At 41.9% G+C, this 18,976-nt stretch overlaps 1 protein-coding gene across 1 annotated transcript in view; it reads left to right on the forward strand.

Annotated features, from left to right (window-relative positions):
* Positions 1–9,680: 9,680 nt before the first annotated feature.
* The window catches only part of LOC136686054 (matrix Gla protein-like), a 22,040-nt gene continuing 12,744 nt past the window's right edge, over positions 9,681–18,976 (forward strand). The window contains exons 1-2 of the mRNA XM_066659540.1: positions 9,681–9,816; positions 10,319–10,361. The gene's annotated coding sequence lies outside the window, so the exon portion shown is untranslated. The remainder of the gene's footprint in view (positions 9,817–10,318; positions 10,362–18,976) is intronic.

Consider the following 18,976-nt stretch of genomic DNA (forward strand, 5'->3'; position numbering starts at 1 on the left):
CACACCACACTCCTCACAGACAGTCACCCGGAGGAAACCCACACAGACACAGGGAGAACACACCACACTCCTCACAGACAGTCACCCGGAGGAAACCCACGCAGACACAGGGAGAACACACCACACTCCTCACAGACAAGTCACCCGGAGGAAACCCACGCAGACACAGGGAGAACACACCACCCTCCTCACAGACAGTCACCCGGAGGAAACCCACGCAGACACAGGGAGAACACACCACACTCCTCATAGACAGTCACCCAGAGAAAACCCACGCAGACACAGGGAGAACACACCACACTCCTGCAGTTCTGCAGTTCCACCCCTTGAGTCCCAGGACAAAACGTCTGGATTTGAAAAGACAGGGGTCAAGGCGAGTCGTACTTGAAGCTTGAGGGGCTATTGGTACAAATCAGGTTTTTTGGTATGGATCAGAATGAACCATGAATATGGATGACTGTCTTTGGTACCACGCAGTTTCAAAGTGGAAACTTGTTGCTCATGATACATCAAGTACATTGAGTTCACTACATATTAACAACATAAAAAATGGGTGTCTTTAAACTGCCCCCGCTGAACAAATTGAAAGGGATGAAATGGGAGTTGGATAACTGGCAGCAATATCCAGTGTTTTAAAGGAAAACCATGCAATGACTTCTTCTGCTCTCAGTACTGCCTGGATTTCCCCAGGCATGGATTTAACAAGGAGCTGGAAATATTCCTGAAAGATTCTGGTCCATGCTTTTACATAAATCATCACAAACCTGCTGCAATTTCATGGTTCGTCTCCCATTCTAACCACATTCGGTTACCATGCCAATAAATACAGATCTGGTGACAGGAAGTACAGTACTGTTTTGAAGTCAAAAACTGCCCTTTGTTAACTCTATTTACAGCCATTCATGTAAATTCTCAGGAGCTCATTTTAGCAGAGATTAGATATTAAACTGCATATGAGGAGGAAAAGTCAAAAGTGTATATGAGAAAGTACAAGCAATTCTACAGTGAAATGGAGTGGAAAAAAATTTAAATGATATGAAGAAATTATAAATCATTCATAGTAAGGTTTTTATGGAGTAAAGAGCAGTACATTCATCAAAGATTCCACTTCTTTTTTCCACTGTAGGTAATCAAGCTTCTCCCTCTGTCAGCTTGTTTTAGCATAAATATTAGAATTAACACCTGCACAACACTCCTAGACGTAAGGACAGAGGTAAGTTTATCAGAGTGTTGCATCACGTGGTTTAATCATTTGGGAACTGGTGTAGACTGGAAGCCTTGATTGTGATGACTGCTAACCTGTTTGCCTCTACATCAGTTGAAACTTCTTCTATATGCAAGTCACTCATGCACGACCATACCATGAAACATGTTGACATTTGCACTTGTGTCATTAGCACAGAAAATACAGCCTTATTTGTTTATATGGAAACAAGCTAAAACATGCCCCACAGCAGAGTTTATATTGTCTTATGGACCATCTGAGAAGAACCTGGGCCCAGTGAACTCGTTAGTGTTTCAACACAGTATTGACAGGAGACAATTTTCTTGTGTAGTAGTTTCAGGTTGCATTTCTTGATGTAGCAGTGGACTATATGTTGACTATGGTAGCGGGATGTCAGTTTCTTATGCCATGCTGTAACCCTGAACTGGATAAGCGATTACAGCAAACCCACGCAGACACAGGGAGAACACACCACACTCCTCACAGACAGTCACCCGGAGGAAACCCACGCAGACACAGAGAGAACACACCACACTCCTCACAGACAGTCACCCAGAGGTAACCCACGCAGACACAGAGAGAACACACCACACTCCTCACAGACAGTCACCCGGAGGAAACCCACACAGACACAGGGAGAACACACCACACTCCTCACAGACAGTCACCCGGAGGAAACCCACGCAGACCCAGAGAGAACACACCACACTCCTCACAGACAGTCACCCGGAGAAAACCCACGCAGACACAGGGAGAACACACCACACTCCTCACAGACAGTCACCCGGAGGAAACCCATGCAGACACAGAGAGAACACACCACACTCCTCACAGACAGTCACCCGGAGGAAACCCACGCAGACACAGAGAGAACACACCACACTCCTCACAGACAGTCACCCGGAGGAAACCCACGCAGACCTAGAGAGAACACACCACACTCCTCACAGACAGTCACCCGGAGGAAACCCACGCAGACACAGGGAGAACACACCACACTCCTCACAGACAGTGACCCGGAGGAAACCCACGCAGACACAGAGAGAACACACCACACTCCTCACAGACAGTCACCCGGAGGAAACCCACGCAGACCTAGAGAGAACACACCACACTCCTCACAGACAGTCACCCGGAGGAAACCCACGCAGACACAGGGAGAACACACCACACTCCTCACAGACAGTCACCCGGAGGAAACCCATGCAGACCTAGAGAGAACACACCACACTCCTCACAGACAGTCACCCGGTGGAAACCCACGCAGACACAGGGAGAACACACCACACTCCTCACAGACAGTCACCCGGAGGAAACCCGCGCAGACACAGGGAGAACACACCTCATTCCTCACAGACAGTCACCCGGAGGAAACCCACGCAGACACAGGGAGAACACACCTCATTCCTCACAGACAGTCACCCGGAGGAAACCCTTGCAGACACAGGGAGAACACACCACAGTCCTTACAGACAGTCACCCGGAGTGGGACTCAATCCCACAACCTCCAGGTCCCTGGAGCTACCTGCTGCACCACCGTGCCACCCCATGAAATATACAGATCATGCCAAAATAGCAGACTTGTGATTGGTCCATTTGTGTGTCATTCAAATTTATGTTCCTGCAGTAGTAGATGGTTCTTGGCCACGTTAAGTAGCAAATGGTGCCAGACTCTCCCTAGGGAATCTGGAAATGCAAGACTAGCTCTGGATTAACTCAGTCTTTTAACATTATTATAAACAGTGTATTGTGAATTATTCTGAAATCTTTTTTTAAAGAGTTTTTGAACTGTTTGAGAATTCTCTTTCAAAGAATGAGCCTTTGGTTAAAGCTCTGTTTGTAACCTATAATGATACCCTCACCTATTACCAGCGTACCCTGCTTATTATGGAAAGTTTCGAGATTCAAATGTATCTTAAATATGTCCCGCTCCAGGTGACTGTCTGTGAGGAGTTTGCTGTGTTCTCCCCGTGTTGGTATGTAGACTGGCACATGTTGGTATGTAGATTGGTGACTCAAACGTGTCCATAGGTGTGAATTTGTGAGTGTGTGTCACTGTGAAGAACTGGCACCCCCTCCAGGGTGTGTTCCCACCTTGCACCCAGTAATTCTGGGTGGGCTCCGGACCCACCGCGGCATGATGGCACAACCGGTAGTGTCACTGTCCCACAGTTCAAGGGACCTGGGGTTGTGGGTTTGAGTCCCGCTCCAGGTGCCTGTCCGTGAGCAGTTTGGTGTGTCCTCCCAGTGTCCGTGTGGGTTTCCTCTGGGTGCTTCTGTTTCCTTCCACGGTCCAAAAATGCACGTTGATAGGTGGATTGGCAACTCAAGTGTCCATAGGTGTGAGTGTTTGTGTGAGGGAATGTGTGAGTGTGTTTCGCCTTGCGATAGACTGGCGCCCCCTCCAACATGTGGCCCCATGTGTGTACTGCATTTTACTTAATATCCATCCATTAATTTTTTTGAAAATGGAGTTTGTACTATAACACATTTGGACCGATTTTCAAACACCTGGACTGTCCAAATACGCAGATAATTATGAATTCCTACCTTTTAACACAAATATAAATGCCTTTTTGGTCCTTGTGTTCCTTGTGTAACTGCACAGTACATACGTTTTCATTTCTTGACCCTTGACTTTGGCCTTGATCTAAATGAGCTCATACTGCCTCACAGCTTATTTAGGAAGTATTTTTGCAACAGTGCTCTGCTGAAAGAGAAGATTGAAAGCTTCTGCTAAACTCTACAGAAATAGAACTATAATACTGGTGCATTACATTTTGGCTGAGTGAGTAAATGCACATCCAGCCATGACCTTCACTGTTTACTGCACTGAAAAATATGATACAAACCCCATTTCCAAAAAAGAAAGAAATTGTGACAGTGAGCAAAATGTAAATGAAAACAAAAATACAGTAACGTACAAATAATTTATACCATAGACTTAACTGAAAATAGCACAAAGGACATACGTTGCCAGCAACATGTTCCGCAACAGTAAGAACAGGGACGTTTTAACTACTGTATTTCATCACATCTTCTTTTAATAGATAAAACTGTGTGGAGATAAATTGGTTTTAAAAGTTAAATCATTTCCCACACTTCTTTATAGAATCTTATTTTTACAGTTTTTTTTTAATTGATAATACAGCGACAATAGTGACAGGTCTGTACTAGATGTAGTGCCCAGACTCTTTTATTAAAGGGACATGCTGTTGTAGCCTAAGGTCTTCCTTGAAAACAGACATGTATACACTTTCAGAAAAAAAGGTACAGTAGAGGTACAACACTGGTCACTAAAGATACAAACAGTGTTAATGTACCTCTAAAAGTACAACAGTGTTTAAAAGTCCAGTTGTGTTCCGTAAAGGTACATTACATTCTCTTCTCTAGAAGGAGTTTTCATTATAGAACTGTGCCAAATTAAAAAAAAAACAACATAATCTAAGTCCTGGAGATGATATAGGGCATATAAAATCAATTATAGGGCATATAAAATCAATTTTAAAGACAATTTTAATGTCTACAATTATTATAGAATAAGGTCTTTAACTAATAGACACAGATATGTTTCCCTCGAGGGTCACAACACAGTGACAAATGTTCTGACAGTGTACCGTCTTCTGAAATAAAAGGTACGAGTTTGCTGCTTTAGACTAGATTATGGACATGTGAGGATAATGATGGCATTCACCACTGAGAACCGGCCTGTGATGTGATTTTGGACGATTTGTTTAGGATCACAATTTCACACCAGCTCATCACAAAGGTATTAGATGGCTTTCATCACGCCAGAGAACACAGATCAGAGCACAGTGCCCAGCTTCAAGCTGATCTGTGTCCACAGTGGGTGCTAAACTCTTATTTGTGAATGTTGTCTCTAATTAAATGGGTGACAGAACAAGTAAATAAAGAAATGCATTGCAGCTGATAATGAAGTAAAATAAAGAATATATTAAATGTCATTTATTATCAAAGAGATCACATTCTGCAAAGAAAGAAAAGTATTTGAAGTATTTAATGATATAGACATGCTGTTTACACAGTAGTAACTGGTTAGCTTTCATTAGCTACATTAGCCTGCTAGCTCCTGTACATTTTAAGACGGCTGACATGCCTTGACTGCTTGCCCTGACATTATTTTTTGTAAGGGAGTGTAAAATATATTTAACTGTTGTTTTAAATGGCCTCAGTCCACACTGATAAACACTATTCCAATGGGCTTTGATAAACAGTGTTATATAAAGGCTGGTTGAGTAGGTCAGACTTTCTGCAATCCTGGGAAGTCTCACGGCTAGTGACGCACAAGCCTTTAGCCAATCATCTAATAATAACAACAATTCCACCTTACACAGTGGAGGTCCAGTTATTTTGGCAGTGTCAATGTCCTAACACATATATCAGTTCACTCAGATACAGCCATTTCCATACGACATAAGAATAAATGCATATACTGTATAGGTCTAATCAAGGTGTTAATGCTAATCAGTTAGGACTGTTAACTCCTCTCTGGGTGAAAGTTGACTGATCTGTAAAGAGTTTTAGAAATAGATACATTGAGATAAACACCTCCTCTCTCTCACACACACACACACACACAGAGAGAGAGAGACGCTAAGAGATTTTAAAAGCTTCCAAGATTTTCCTTAGTGCCGCTACATTGCTTCACGTAAATAGTATTTAACACCTAAGCAGCTACGAATATGGCATGTACTTTTCAAAGATGTCACATTGGCTATAATCACACTGATGAAAAGTGACTGAGGGAACATGGATGATTCTCACTGGGATGAGGAAAATATAAAGGGGGTTGTGTAAATATCTACAGATAATTGAGGAAAGGTCAGTTGGGTTGAGGAAAGGACCTGCTAAACTACCGCACCAAGGTGGGTCTCAACCTGGCAACATCCTTCCCAGGGAAACTGGAGCTTTGGACATTTTATTTTCCATCTGGGATTAAACAGCCAGACCAAGTTGACTGTGCAAATGCATGTTGTATGCTTGATTCAGATGCTCTATGTGGTTGACCTTGTTGACTAAATTGTCCTTTGACCTAAGCCAGGATGGTTGGTGTCTATAGTCTCTTCATCGTTGAAGATAAGCCTGAACCATACCTGGCATACCAACAGCACAAAGATGAGGAGCAAGTACCACTGATGAACATAGCTGGGAGGAGAGTGGACTCCAGACTGGCATGCCTCTTTAGACACTTTTGAGATGTCCTACCCTGGTTGTTGTGCATGTCTTCTGGCAAGCTGAAACAGAACCTCTCTAACAGGTGCTTAGTTGTGGTGGCCCTTTGGCCTGAAATTGGGAACCATTTTAGAAATGATCCATCACAAGCATGCACTGATTCCCAGGTCCCAGTGACAGCTAACAACCACTGCTAACCACGACTGAGCACTGTAGAAGAGCCCAGGGAGGGATCAGTGGGCCCAAGTGTGGTGGAGAACAAGAAAACAGTTAATATAACCACTCCACACTGAGGCAACACAAGGACCAGTAGAACAGAAGGTATAGTATTTTTTATAAACCCAAAGTGTCCCACACCAGTGTAGACTGGAACAAGCAGTTGCAATCATTCTCCACCAAACTGTCTCAGGTGACATGGTATACTGTCATGTGGGCTTTTCTACTGCGTGATACCTCTACTTAACTCTATTCACTTTTTGGTCCATGGCATCTTGTTGGTTTTCCACTAGCACTGCTTCCCCTAAACATAACAGGTAACAGAGTGTGACCAGATCTGAGACGGTGAAAAAGAGGATGCGTCTCGGGGGTGGGAGGGTCTTGCCGTTGTATGCTTATCTGAACCTATGTGTGTTTTAGGTCCTTTACACCTTTATTTACTACACAACTTACATTTACGTTTCGGCACAGCTGCTCGAGATGAACCCTCACATGAGCTTTGCCTGACGTAAACAAGGACTACAGACGTGCAGACTGACCAATTAAATGTTTACAGAGAAGGTTATCGACCAATAATGGTAGCTCTACAGTCAGACCGTCCAATCAGAAGATTTTAGGCTACTTCACCACGCCCCCTTCTCACTCAAGCGAACCAATCGGAGTAGGGGAGGGCGGGACTAGTTTGTGAACGAAACTTCTCGAAGTTCTATGTAAACTCTAGAAAAACAACATCCCGGACGTTTGTGAAATTCCGCTCGGACATTTTTTTAAGTCTAAAAAAGAGGACATGTCCGGGTAAAAGAGGACGTCTGGTCACCGGGAATCAAACCCACAACCTCCAGGTCCCTGGAGCTGTGTGACTGCGACACCTATCTTCTGCACCACCGTGCCACCCTGTTTTAAACTTCATCTTTTTTTCTTGTTATTTAAACATTAAACCTCATTGCTATTTCACCATGCACAGCCTGTCTTATAGAGGCTACTCTAGAACTCTAGAAACATCCAACGGAAGCCAGAGGGGAGTTGTTTAAGACATTAATCTTCTTTACAGCTTACCATTAGCATTAAAGACACACGGAGAAACTGACCAAATGCATGTGACACACCCAAAAAATACAAGAGTGTGTGTATAAGAGTTGTGAATGTGGTTGCGTGAGTCCTGTAAACACAGAAAGAACATTTATTTGTTATAACTGTCAACGTTAACATGTTAACACGCCTGATTAATCTGGACATGTATAATTTTACCAAATTTGGCCATAAACTCCTCCTATAATTCAAAGCATAATATGAACTAAATCTCAAAAATGACTCTCACTCTTGTCTTGCTCTCTCTCTCTCTCTCTGTCTCGTTCTCGTTCTCTCTCTCTCTCTCTCTCTCTGTCTCGTTCTCGTTCTCTCTCTCTCTCTCTCTGTCTCGTTCTCTCTCTCTTAAAGTTGTTGAAGCTGGAAGACGGAGGTGTTTTATTGAGGAACATGGAGGTGCTGCAGTTTCCTCAATTAAAGCTTGTGTCTGAGCTTTGTTTTGTTTGATGTTAAAATCTCTCCCTGAAATGCACCACAGCTCCCCCCTTAACTTGTGTAATTTTAAGGGATTGTTTTGTTGTTAAGGATTGTTGGTGGGGGCTTTTATTTATGTTTGGGGGGTGACTGTTTACGGCAGAACAGTATCAACCATCATATCATAAAACAGATGAATGTTTTTTTGGTGGATAAGGCTCTGCCAATCATTACCACACACCAATCCAAAACACACACACACACACACACACAGCTGTGTCTCTGGTTTTGTCACAAAACCAACTTTATAAATAAATGCTTTACCTTATTTAAACTTAGTAAACTGTCCTGGTTTTCTGTTGCTGTAATATATACAGTGAGGTTTGATTCCCAAAACTGGCCGAGGCAAAAATATACTCCCACTTCACTCACACAGCAAACAAGATATATACCGTAGGTTCAAAAGATCTCCCACTTGAACGTCATGTTCCCAGTTGTGGTCAACTGTAGAATCTAATGTAATGGCAGAAGACTAGTTAGTGCAGCAAGGAGACAAATTCCCTTTTAAACCCCCTTAATTTCAACAGTTATATCTACATACTTTTTGTCATATAGTGCACAATGAGTGTGTGAGTGTTCCTTTAAAATATGAAAGTGAGGAAACTGCCAGGCCTCTGTCTGAAACTTATTTTTTTTTGTGCTCTCAGGATTTATTTGCCTATAGTCATTCATTTTCTTCTCATAAAATGAAATGAGAGTTTCTGTTTTGGGGCTGGTGATTTAACTTGTGACGGTGGAAATAACCACAGAGGCTCAGTGTTGCCCCCGTGTGGTGCTTGTTCACATTACACTAGGCCATTATTAGTTCTCAGCTGGAACAAACCCCTTACACCTGTAACTAGGCTGTCAGTTCACACTGCTTTCATATAATTCACCAAAATCCTTTCCATGTAGCTAACGAATAACATGCTCTAGAAAGAAATAAAGAAATATATGGGTTTTAGTACTTTATGAGGCGCAACAGGTCATCATAATGTAAAGATAATATGTAAGGGTTTGTAGAGCAGGGCTGTCCATTCGCAGAGTGTTGGCTAGGCGTTAGCATTTGTGTCCTTGCGTAGGGTGACCAGACCTGAGATGGTGAAAAAGAGGACACGTCTCGCTACCGTTGTATTCTTAGCTGAACCTATGTGTGCTTTTAGGTCCTTTACACCTTTATTTACTACACATGGGAATTTCTTTTTTACTTCATCCGAGAACTTACATTTACGTTTGGTCATAGCTGCTCGAGCTGAGTGTGGGTACATGAGCTTTGCCTGACGTAAACAAGGACTACTGACGTGCAGACTGACCAATTAAATGTTTACAGAGAAGGTTATCGACCAATAACGGTAGCTCTACAGTCAGACCGTCCAATCAGAAGAGTTTAGGCTACTTCACCACGCCCCCTTCTCACTCAAGCGAACCAATCGGTGTAGGGGAGGGCGGGACTAGTTTGAGAAACTTCTCGAAGTTCTCTGTAAGCTCTAGAAAAACAAAATGCCGGACGTTTGTGAAATTCCGCCCGGACATTTTGTTTAGGTTTTAAAAAGAGGACATGTTCGGGTAAAAAAGGGCGTCTGGTCACACTATCCTTGCGAGAAATATGTTTCTGCCGTAAATCTAAACAGAGTTGTAAAAAGGTAAAGAAGTTACCATTTCCTGCTTAAATTTCTGTGGAAGTCAATGTAAAAAGATATTATTCCAAGTAATTTTTGGAGGATTTCTATTGGTCCATCATGATTTTTTCACACAACATGAAGGACAGCTGCTTTGTTTAAACAGTGTAGCAAACTCGATATAGACTAAATATTTAATTTAACAGAAGGCAGATCTTTAATTTTGATGGAAATTAATGTAAATTGATTTTCTAGTTATACTTTCTTCATGAACCCCCATCTCCCCCCCAACCCCGCTTTTTTAAACAGAATACATACATTTACTGAACTTGAAAACATTAGAAGGCTCCTTGGAAGCTGCTTTCCTTTTGTTTATGGGAGAGTTGTTGTGTTGTGCTATTGTAGGATTAAAACAGAATGCATTTAAATGGCATTTCATTTACACTGAAATTTATTAGACCTTTCTTCAATGTGGCTTCTGTTTTAAAAGTTTAAAGCACCTTTTAAAATGTCTATTTCTTTTAAGGTTTGTACATTCGCCGTTCTGGGCCATTAAGCATCAGATGATGGTGAGTCTCGTTAAAAAAGCTTTCTATTTTATAGTTAATAGATGCCAATATCATTCATCTGTTTCATCTCAAACTGATGGATTTGCTGCCAGAGGTTTGGGTGCGGTTAACTGTAGCCTCAAAACTCATAATGAACGGATTAAGTGGTGCATTTATTCTACAATGTGTTTACTTTGGGTCTCTTTTCAAATACAAATAAAAAATAAGTGCCAGATGAAATGCATGGGCAAACACGCAACACACACACTTCAGATTTGGCTTGAAACTGCATGCCGTGGCAGTGGGCAGGAAGTGGACGATTCACTCTTCGGTAACGTTCTGTGGGGACAGGGCAGAAAGTCAAACTCTAAAAAAGGAGCTGTGGGGTTGGCTTTTTTGTAAAGCACAGAAACAAATTTGAAACAAACAATCAATAAAAATGACTCGGGTATAACGGTTATAAAAAAATTGTAATCATATAAAAAGCACTTCTCTGTTAGCCTAGTGTGAAAGACCATCCAAGACCACCAAAGACCATCCATTTATCTTTAATTTCATTTTTAAATTTTCATTAATTTCATTTATGTCAAAACGTACGTTAATTGTTAATTACAAACGATTAGAGTTATAATATTCTGTTAGCATTAGGATCATAAATGTTGTGTCTCAAAGTTATTCTCTGCTTAACCCCCTGGAGTCTGAGGGGTTTTCAGACACCTTGGTGTAGTCTGACATGCCTTGATTGTTTTACAAATTGTACGCATCTGAAATGATTTTTTCTCAAAGTGTTACACATGCATTTTTCAGAACTATCTCTGCAACAACAGTGTTGAATCAGTAAGAGTGTCATACATCTACATTTTGATTAAATTTACTCTAAACTTAGACTTTCCAAAAACCTATTTTCAGAAGTGCTGATATACTGTGAAAAAACACGTTCTAAACATTTCTCACCGGGACCTTTGAGGTCAAAACTTTGTGAACACGGGTCTTGGCAACACACTGCTGATTCTACTTTTCATAAATTGTATGTAATTTTATACTTAGGACATAACAAATGTGAGGTGACACTCTGTTTTTCTCAGTCACTGGCTCCTACGTTGCATATGTATGAAGATAGGTGCGAAAACCGAGGTGCGAGGTCCCCACCCCACTGACTAATGAATGGCCCATTAGCTGTCACTGCCACAGCTGTCAAAAGAGAAGAGACCAGAGGCAGAGTTTATCACAGTTTATTTCAAAAAAAGAGAACTAAACAAGCAATAAAAACAAAAAAATAAATAACTGGCATGAATTAAAATAAATGGAAAATGTGTTCACATGTAAACATAGTGATAATATACTAAAGATAGTCATACTGTATATCCTTGTGTGTGTATATATATATTTGAGTCAGTTCAACAAAAGATGCCAGTCTCTAAAACAGTTTCTGTCTGGCTGCATGCAAAGGTAGACATCACACTGTTCACATTTCCATGGAAAACTGTTCCAAGAAACAGTTTTCTGTACCACTTCAAAGTTTTGTGCTGAGTTGTGTAATGCAAAATGCTAAACTTGCAGAGCAGATGTGGAAGGACCATGTTTTTACACGTTGGTGGTTGCAGACTTGGTTGACGCCGTCGTCTACCAGAGACTGTCCCTCACCCCATCCCCAGGTAAGAAATTCTTAGTGTAAAAGGTGTAATGGGATAAACAAGAGATCAAAGACTCTTCTTAGTGAATGTAAACAAACTTGCACTAAACACGCTGCTGTTTTATTAATATTCTTTCTTACATTTGTCCATTTTTGTGTTTACATGTGTCCCCAATTTTAGGAGAAAAGTGACAGTAGTGTGCACTTGGCAATGATGTCACACAAAAATAAACAAAACTGTGTACAAATATGTAATAATATGTAAATCAGGGCGGCAGCATGGTGACGCAGCAGGTAGGTGTCGCAGTCACACAGCTCCCGGCACCTGGAGGTTGTGGGTTTGATTCCCGCTCCGGGTGACTGTCTGTGAGGAGTGTGGTGTGTTCTCCCTGTGTCTGCGTGGGTTTCCTCCGGGTGACTGTCTGTGAGGAGTGTGGTGTGTTCTACCTGTGTCCGCGTGGGTTTCCTCCGGGTGACTGTCTGTGAGGAGTGTGGTGTGTTCTCTCTGTGTCTGCGTGGGTTTCCTCCGGGTGACTGTCTGTGAGGAGTGTGGTGTGTTCTCCCTGAGTCTGCGTGGGTTTCCTCCGGGTGACTGTCTGTGAGGAGTGTGGTGTGTTCTCCCTGTGTCCACGTGGGTTTCCTCCGCGTGCTCCGGTTTCCTCCCACAGTTCAAAAACACACGTTGGTAGGTGAATTTGGGACTCAAAAAGTGTCCGTAGGTGTGAGTGTGTTGCCCTGTGAAGGACAGGCGCCCCCTCCAGGGTGTGTTCCCGCCTTGTGCCCAATGATTCCAGGTAGGCCCTGAACTGGATAAGTGCTTACAGATGAATGTATGAATGAATGTAAATCAGGCTGGTACAAACACACATCTAAACGGCATTTGTTTATGCTCATTTAATTTTATTTAACTGCCTTTGGCTGATACAGTTTACACTCATTGTCGAGTCATTAATTCTCAGTGTCTGTAAATGTCATTGTGGTCTAACTGTATGTAGCAGTAAATGGAAGGTAAGCAGGGACATGTACGAGTCCATGCTCTGATGCTGGGTAAAACAAACCTGTGTGTGTGTGTGTTATATATCTCTTTGACCTGAGTGACCAGTGCTGTGTCTCTGCTGGTTTATGGCTTCAGTGCTGCAGTAAAAAAAAAGAGGATATTTACGATAGGTTCAGCATCCTAAAAAGGAAAAATTAAAAAAAGATGAACAGTGTGCACACACCCCCGCTGAGTGGTATTTAAAGCTTTACAGACTATTGTACACTACTTAGTGTGTTTTGTGGTTGTACATAACTGTAAGAATGTGCATTAGGTTTGAAATTCTTCTTCCCTGTTGTGTGCACATGTGTGAGAGCCTGTGTGAGTTTTAGCATGCTGAACAAACAGAATGGGATTGGCTGCACTCAGTGTTTGTTAGCTTTGGCACATAAACAAATTCTGCAGAACCCAGTCAACTTGTGGAATTCAGATAGACAGAGCAGATTCAAACAGACTCTCTCTCTCTCTCTCTCTCTCTCTCTCTCTCTCTCTCTCTCTCTCTCTCTCTCTCTCTTTCATAAAAAATCACACAGACATTTGGCATATCCTGAACTGACCTTACACTACACCACCATTTTTTTGCTTAGTGAAACCCAAACAGTTTATATAATATAAAGTTTATATATATAAAATATTGGAACACTGACTTTTATATGGTTGATATTTTCTTTCCTGTTTCCGTGCATTTGAGACGTCCTGTATATTGAATACTGTGCAGAAGTCAGACAGTCTTTTTTCTTTATTTAATTTTCAGTCTAAAGACAATGAGGCTCATTCATTGTCTGTAACCGCTTATCCAGTTCTAGGTTGCGGTGGGTCTGGAGCCTAGCCGGAATCACTGGGAGCAAGACCATGATGTTTACGTTTTTCATTATTCAGCACCAGGAAAAATACTGAAAATATGAATAATATACAGAAATAGATATACATAAAAATACACAGCCGGACCATGACTAAATATGATGTAGTTTTTTAGTATCTAGTGTACATATAATTTTCCTTTATTACAGGTCAATTTCTTTCATTCCAGGACTTTTAGCCTAAATCTCCTTTAAACCTAAACCTAATTTTGAGATTTACCAGTTTGTCAATATTTAAGCAATCCTGATTGGGTTCTATGGGCGGCATGGTGGCAGAGCAGATAGTGTCGCAGTCACACAGGTCCAGGGACCTGGGGTTGGGGGTGCGAGTCCTGCTTTAACCCTCACTGTCTGTGAGGAGTTGTTGTGTTCTCCCTGTGTCTGCGTGGGTTTCCTCCGGGTGACTGTCTGTGAGGAGTGTGGTGTGTTCTCCCTGTGTCTGTGTGGGTTTCCTCCGGGTGACTGTCTGTGAGGAGTGTGGTGTGTTCTCTCTGTGTCTGCGTGGGTTTCCTCCGGGTGACTGTCCCTTCATTGCATTGCTGTCAGTCGTTAGACCACGTCCCTCTCCGCTGATGTCCCGCCTCCCACGCGAGGAAAGGGTCAGAAGTCTGAAACTGAAAAAAAAAAAAAGGATCCGAAAGTGAAAATAAGATCTGTGACTGAAAAAAGATATGAAACTAAAAAAAATTAACATTTGAATCTGAAAATATAAAATCTGCAATTGAAAAATATAAGACTTCAAATATCGAAATATATAGAAAAGTGAAAATTGAAAATAAATAATTTATTAAAAAACAATAAAATAACTTAAAATAACAATTTTATTTAAACTTAAAAAAAATAATCCTACACTTATTTTAATTTTGAATAAATTGTTGTATTTTTCAAAGTTCAATCTCAAGTTTTTTGAGCCCTTGCGCCCAGTGATTCCGGGGTAGGGTCTGACCCCACTGCGACCCTGAACTGGACGAGCAGTTACAGACAAAGTAATGAATTAATGAAATGATTGGGGACTCAAATAAATTAAGCCATGACCAAACACGATACTCATGTATATGTTCATAAACTTACATTTGATACACGTTAGTATTTATTTATTACTGCACTGACAAAACAGTTGCCATTACGAAGCATGTTTTGGAGAAATAGGGTACAGGCCTGAGAAACACCACAAGGTGGACTTGCAATATCATATTTTCTAGGCCTCCTACACAACCCTGAAGAAAACCATATAAATGAAGTTATAGGTGATTTAGTGTACAGTCCTGAGAACCACTACATGCTTCTCAAGAGTCTGTCTGAAGGGGCTTTGAGTTGTTTGGATTGGACAGGAGAGTGGACATGATTACACATGTAATACCCTTCGGAGCACAAAGAAAATGTTTATTTTAAGTACAGCAACAGATCAGGAATAAGAACACAGTGAATCCAACCTTATTGCTGGACTCCAAAATAAAAAGATGGGTCATGTCTTCTTTCACAGAAATGCTCCCTTTGTCTTACCATTTGAAGGGGTGTGTATCCTGTCTGGTACTACTACTACAGCTGTACATCATTACATAATCCTTAGTTTCCTCCAGATGACACACAGCCTCCTAAAGGCATTACAGAGATAATAACAGCAGTGTGTAACAACCCATGACACACAATAACAGCAGGAATATTTGTGCAACATCCTCCATTTGCTCTCTCACTTCACTCAGTCCAATCCAGCATTTTATTTCACTGATTCTGTCTGCTCACCTGAACATTTAGTGCAATAAATAGACTGTCACTGTTTTGTGTACTACCAAATTTAGTCATGAAATGAAGGCTGAATGTCACTGCTGACTGCTGACCACATCTGTCCCTCTCCACTTAACACACTTTGGGGAGTGTGGCTTCTTATGTCGGACCTACATCTGTTAAAGGCACTCCTAATGAAGGGAGAGTGTTTAAATATCCTGTGTTACACCCTTGCTACTCCCCTGAAAACGGTGACATTCATAAATGGGCATAAAGTATAATATTTAACGTTGCTTAATTTTAAATTTAGCACACACTCTTTGATTTTTATGGGCATTAAGATAAGTGTTTGGGAAATAAACAAAAATATTTTACTAAAGAGTAAGGATATTAATGTTACTGTTTCTTCCGTCCTATAAATACTCTTTCTTCCATCCTATAAACTTGTTCCTTGTGGAGTGTTGTTATTGTCTGAACAGGCTGTTTATGGGAAAAGACCCACCCTTTAATAAAAACAGCCAACCAGGTTGCTTTTACAATGTGTATTTGCAATTCCAAACCATGAGTGAGTGAGTGAGTGAATGAATATGTGAGTGTGTAGGTGAGTGAGTGAGTGAATATGTGAGTGAGTGTGAGTGTAGATGAGTGAGTGAATATGTGAGTGTGTAGGTGAATGAATATGTGAGTGTGTAGGTGAGTGAGTGAATATGTGATTGTGTAGGTGAGTGAGAGTATATGTGAGTGAATATGTGAGTGTGAGTGAGTGAGTGAATATGTGAGTGTGTAGGCAAGTGAGTGAGTGAATATGAGTGTAGGTGAGTGAGTGAATATGAGTGTAGGTGAGTGAGTGAATATGAGTGTAGGTGAGTGAGTGAATATGAGTGTAGGTGAGTGAGTGAATATGTGAGTGTGTAGGTGAGTGAGTGAATATGTGAGTGTGTAGGTGAATGAGTGAATATGTGAGTGAGTGTGTAGGCGAGTGAGAGTGAATATGTGAGTGTGTAGGTGAGTGAGTGAGTAAGCGAGTGAGAGTGAATATGTGAGTGTGTAGGTGAGTGAGTGAATATGTGAGTGTGTAGGTGAGTGAGTGAATATGTGAGTGAGTGAGTGAGAGTGAATATGTGAGTGTGTAGGCGAGTAAGAGTGAATATGTGAGTGTGTAGGTGAGTGAGAGTGAATATGTGAGTGAGTGAGAGTGAATATGTGAGTGTGTAGGTGAGTGAATATGTGAGTGTGTAGGTGAGTGAGAGTGAATATGTGAGTGTATATGTGAGTGTGTAGGTGAGTGAGTGAATGAATATGTGAGTGAGTGAGAGTGAATATGTGAGTGTGTAGGTGAGTGAATGAATGTGAGTGAGTGAGAGTGAATATGTGAGTGTGTAAGTGAGTGAGTGAATGAATATGTGAGTGAGTGAGAGTGAATATGTGAGTGTGTAGGTGAGTGAATGAATGTGAGTGAGTGAGAGTGAATATGTGAGTGAGTAGGTGAGTGAGAGTGAATATGTGAGTGTGTAGGTGAGTGAGAGTGAATGTGAGTGTAGGTGAGTGAGTGAGTGAATATGTGAGTGTGTAGGCGAGTGAGTGAATATGAGTGTAGGTGAGTGAGTGAGTAAATATGTGAGTGTGTAGGCGAGTGAGAGTGAATATGTGAGTGTACGTGTGTAGGTGAGTGAGTGTGTAGGCGAGTGAGAGTGAATATGAGTGTGTAGGTGAGTGAGTGTAGGCGAGTGAGAGTGAATATATGAGTGTGTAGGTGAGTGAGTGTGAAGGCGAGTGAATGAGTGAATATGAGTGTGTAGGTGAGTGAGTGTAGGTGAGTGAGTGTAGGCGAGTGAGAGTGAATATGAGTGTGTAGGTGAGTGAGTGTAGGCGAGTGAGAGTGAATATATGAGTGTGTAGGTGAGTGAGTGTGAAGGCGAGTGAATGAGTGAATATGAGTGTGTAGGTGAGTGAGTGTAGGTGAGTGAGTGTAGGCGAGTGAGAGTGAATATGTGAGTGTAGGTGAGTGAGTGTGTAGGCGAGTGAATGAGTGTGTAGGTGAGTGAGTGTAGGCGAGTGAGAGTGAATATGTGAGTGTAGGCGAGTGAGAGTGAATATGTGAGTGTGTAGGTGAGTGAATGAGTGAATATGTGAGTGTGTAGGTGAGTGAGTGTAGGCGAGTGAGAGTGAATATGTGAGTGTGTAGGTGAGTGAGTGTAGGAGAGTGAGAGTGAATATGTGAGTGTGTAGGTGAGTGAGTGTAGGCGAGTGAGAGTGAATATGTGAGTGTGTAGGTGAGTGAGTGTAGGCAATTGAGAGTGAATATGTGAGTGTGTAGGTGAGTGAGTGTAGGCGAGTGAGAGTGAATATGTGAGTGTGTAGGTGAGTGAGTGTAGGCGAGTGAGAGTGAATATGTGAGTGTGTAGGTGAGTGAGTGTAGGCGAGTGAGAGTGAATATGTGAGTGTGTAGGTGAGTGAATGAATGTGAGTGAGTGAGAGTGAATATGTGAGTGAGTAGGTGAGTGAGAGTGAATATGTGAGTGTGTAGGTGAGTGAGAGTGAATGTGAGTGTAGGTGAGTGAGTGAGTGAATATGTGAGTGTGTAGGCGAGTGAGTGAATATGAGTGTAGGTGAGTGAGTGAGTAAATATGTGAGTGTGTAGGCGAGTGAGAGTGAATATGTGAGTGTACGTGTGTAGGTGAGTGAGTGTGTAGGCGAGTGAGAGTGAATATGAGTGTGTAGGTGAGTGAGTGTAGGCGAGTGAGAGTGAATATATGAGTGTGTAGGTGAGTGAGTGTGAAGGCGAGTGAATGAGTGAATATGAGTGTGTAGGTGAGTGAGTGTAGGTGAGTGAGTGTAGGCGAGTGAGAGTGAATATGAGTGTGTAGGTGAGTGAGTGTAGGCGAGTGAGAGTGAATATATGAGTGTGTAGGTGAGTGAGTGTGAAGGCGAGTGAATGAGTGAATATGAGTGTGTAGGTGAGTGAGTGTAGGTGAGTGAGTGTAGGCGAGTGAGAGTGAATATGTGAGTGTAGGTGAGTGAGTGTGTAGGCGAGTGAATGAGTGTGTAGGTGAGTGAGTGTAGGCGAGTGAGAGTGAATATGTGAGTGTAGGCGAGTGAGAGTGAATATGTGAGTGTGTAGGTGAGTGAATGAGTGAATATGTGAGTGTGTAGGTGAGTGAGTGTAGGCGAGTGAGAGTGAATATGTGAGTGTGTAGGTGAGTGAGTGTAGGAGAGTGAGAGTGAATATGTGAGTGTGTAGGTGAGTGAGTGTAGGCGAGTGAGAGTGAATATGTGAGTGTGTAGGTGAGTGAGTGTAGGCAATTGAGAGTGAATATGTGAGTGTGTAGGTGAGTGAGTGTAGGCGAGTGAGAGTGAATATGTGAGTGTGTAGGTGAGTGAG

The sequence above is a fragment of the Hoplias malabaricus genome, unplaced genomic scaffold, assembly GCF_029633855.1.
Source record: "Hoplias malabaricus isolate fHopMal1 unplaced genomic scaffold, fHopMal1.hap1 H_3, whole genome shotgun sequence".
Classification (NCBI taxonomy): domain Eukaryota; kingdom Metazoa; phylum Chordata; class Actinopteri; order Characiformes; family Erythrinidae; genus Hoplias; species Hoplias malabaricus.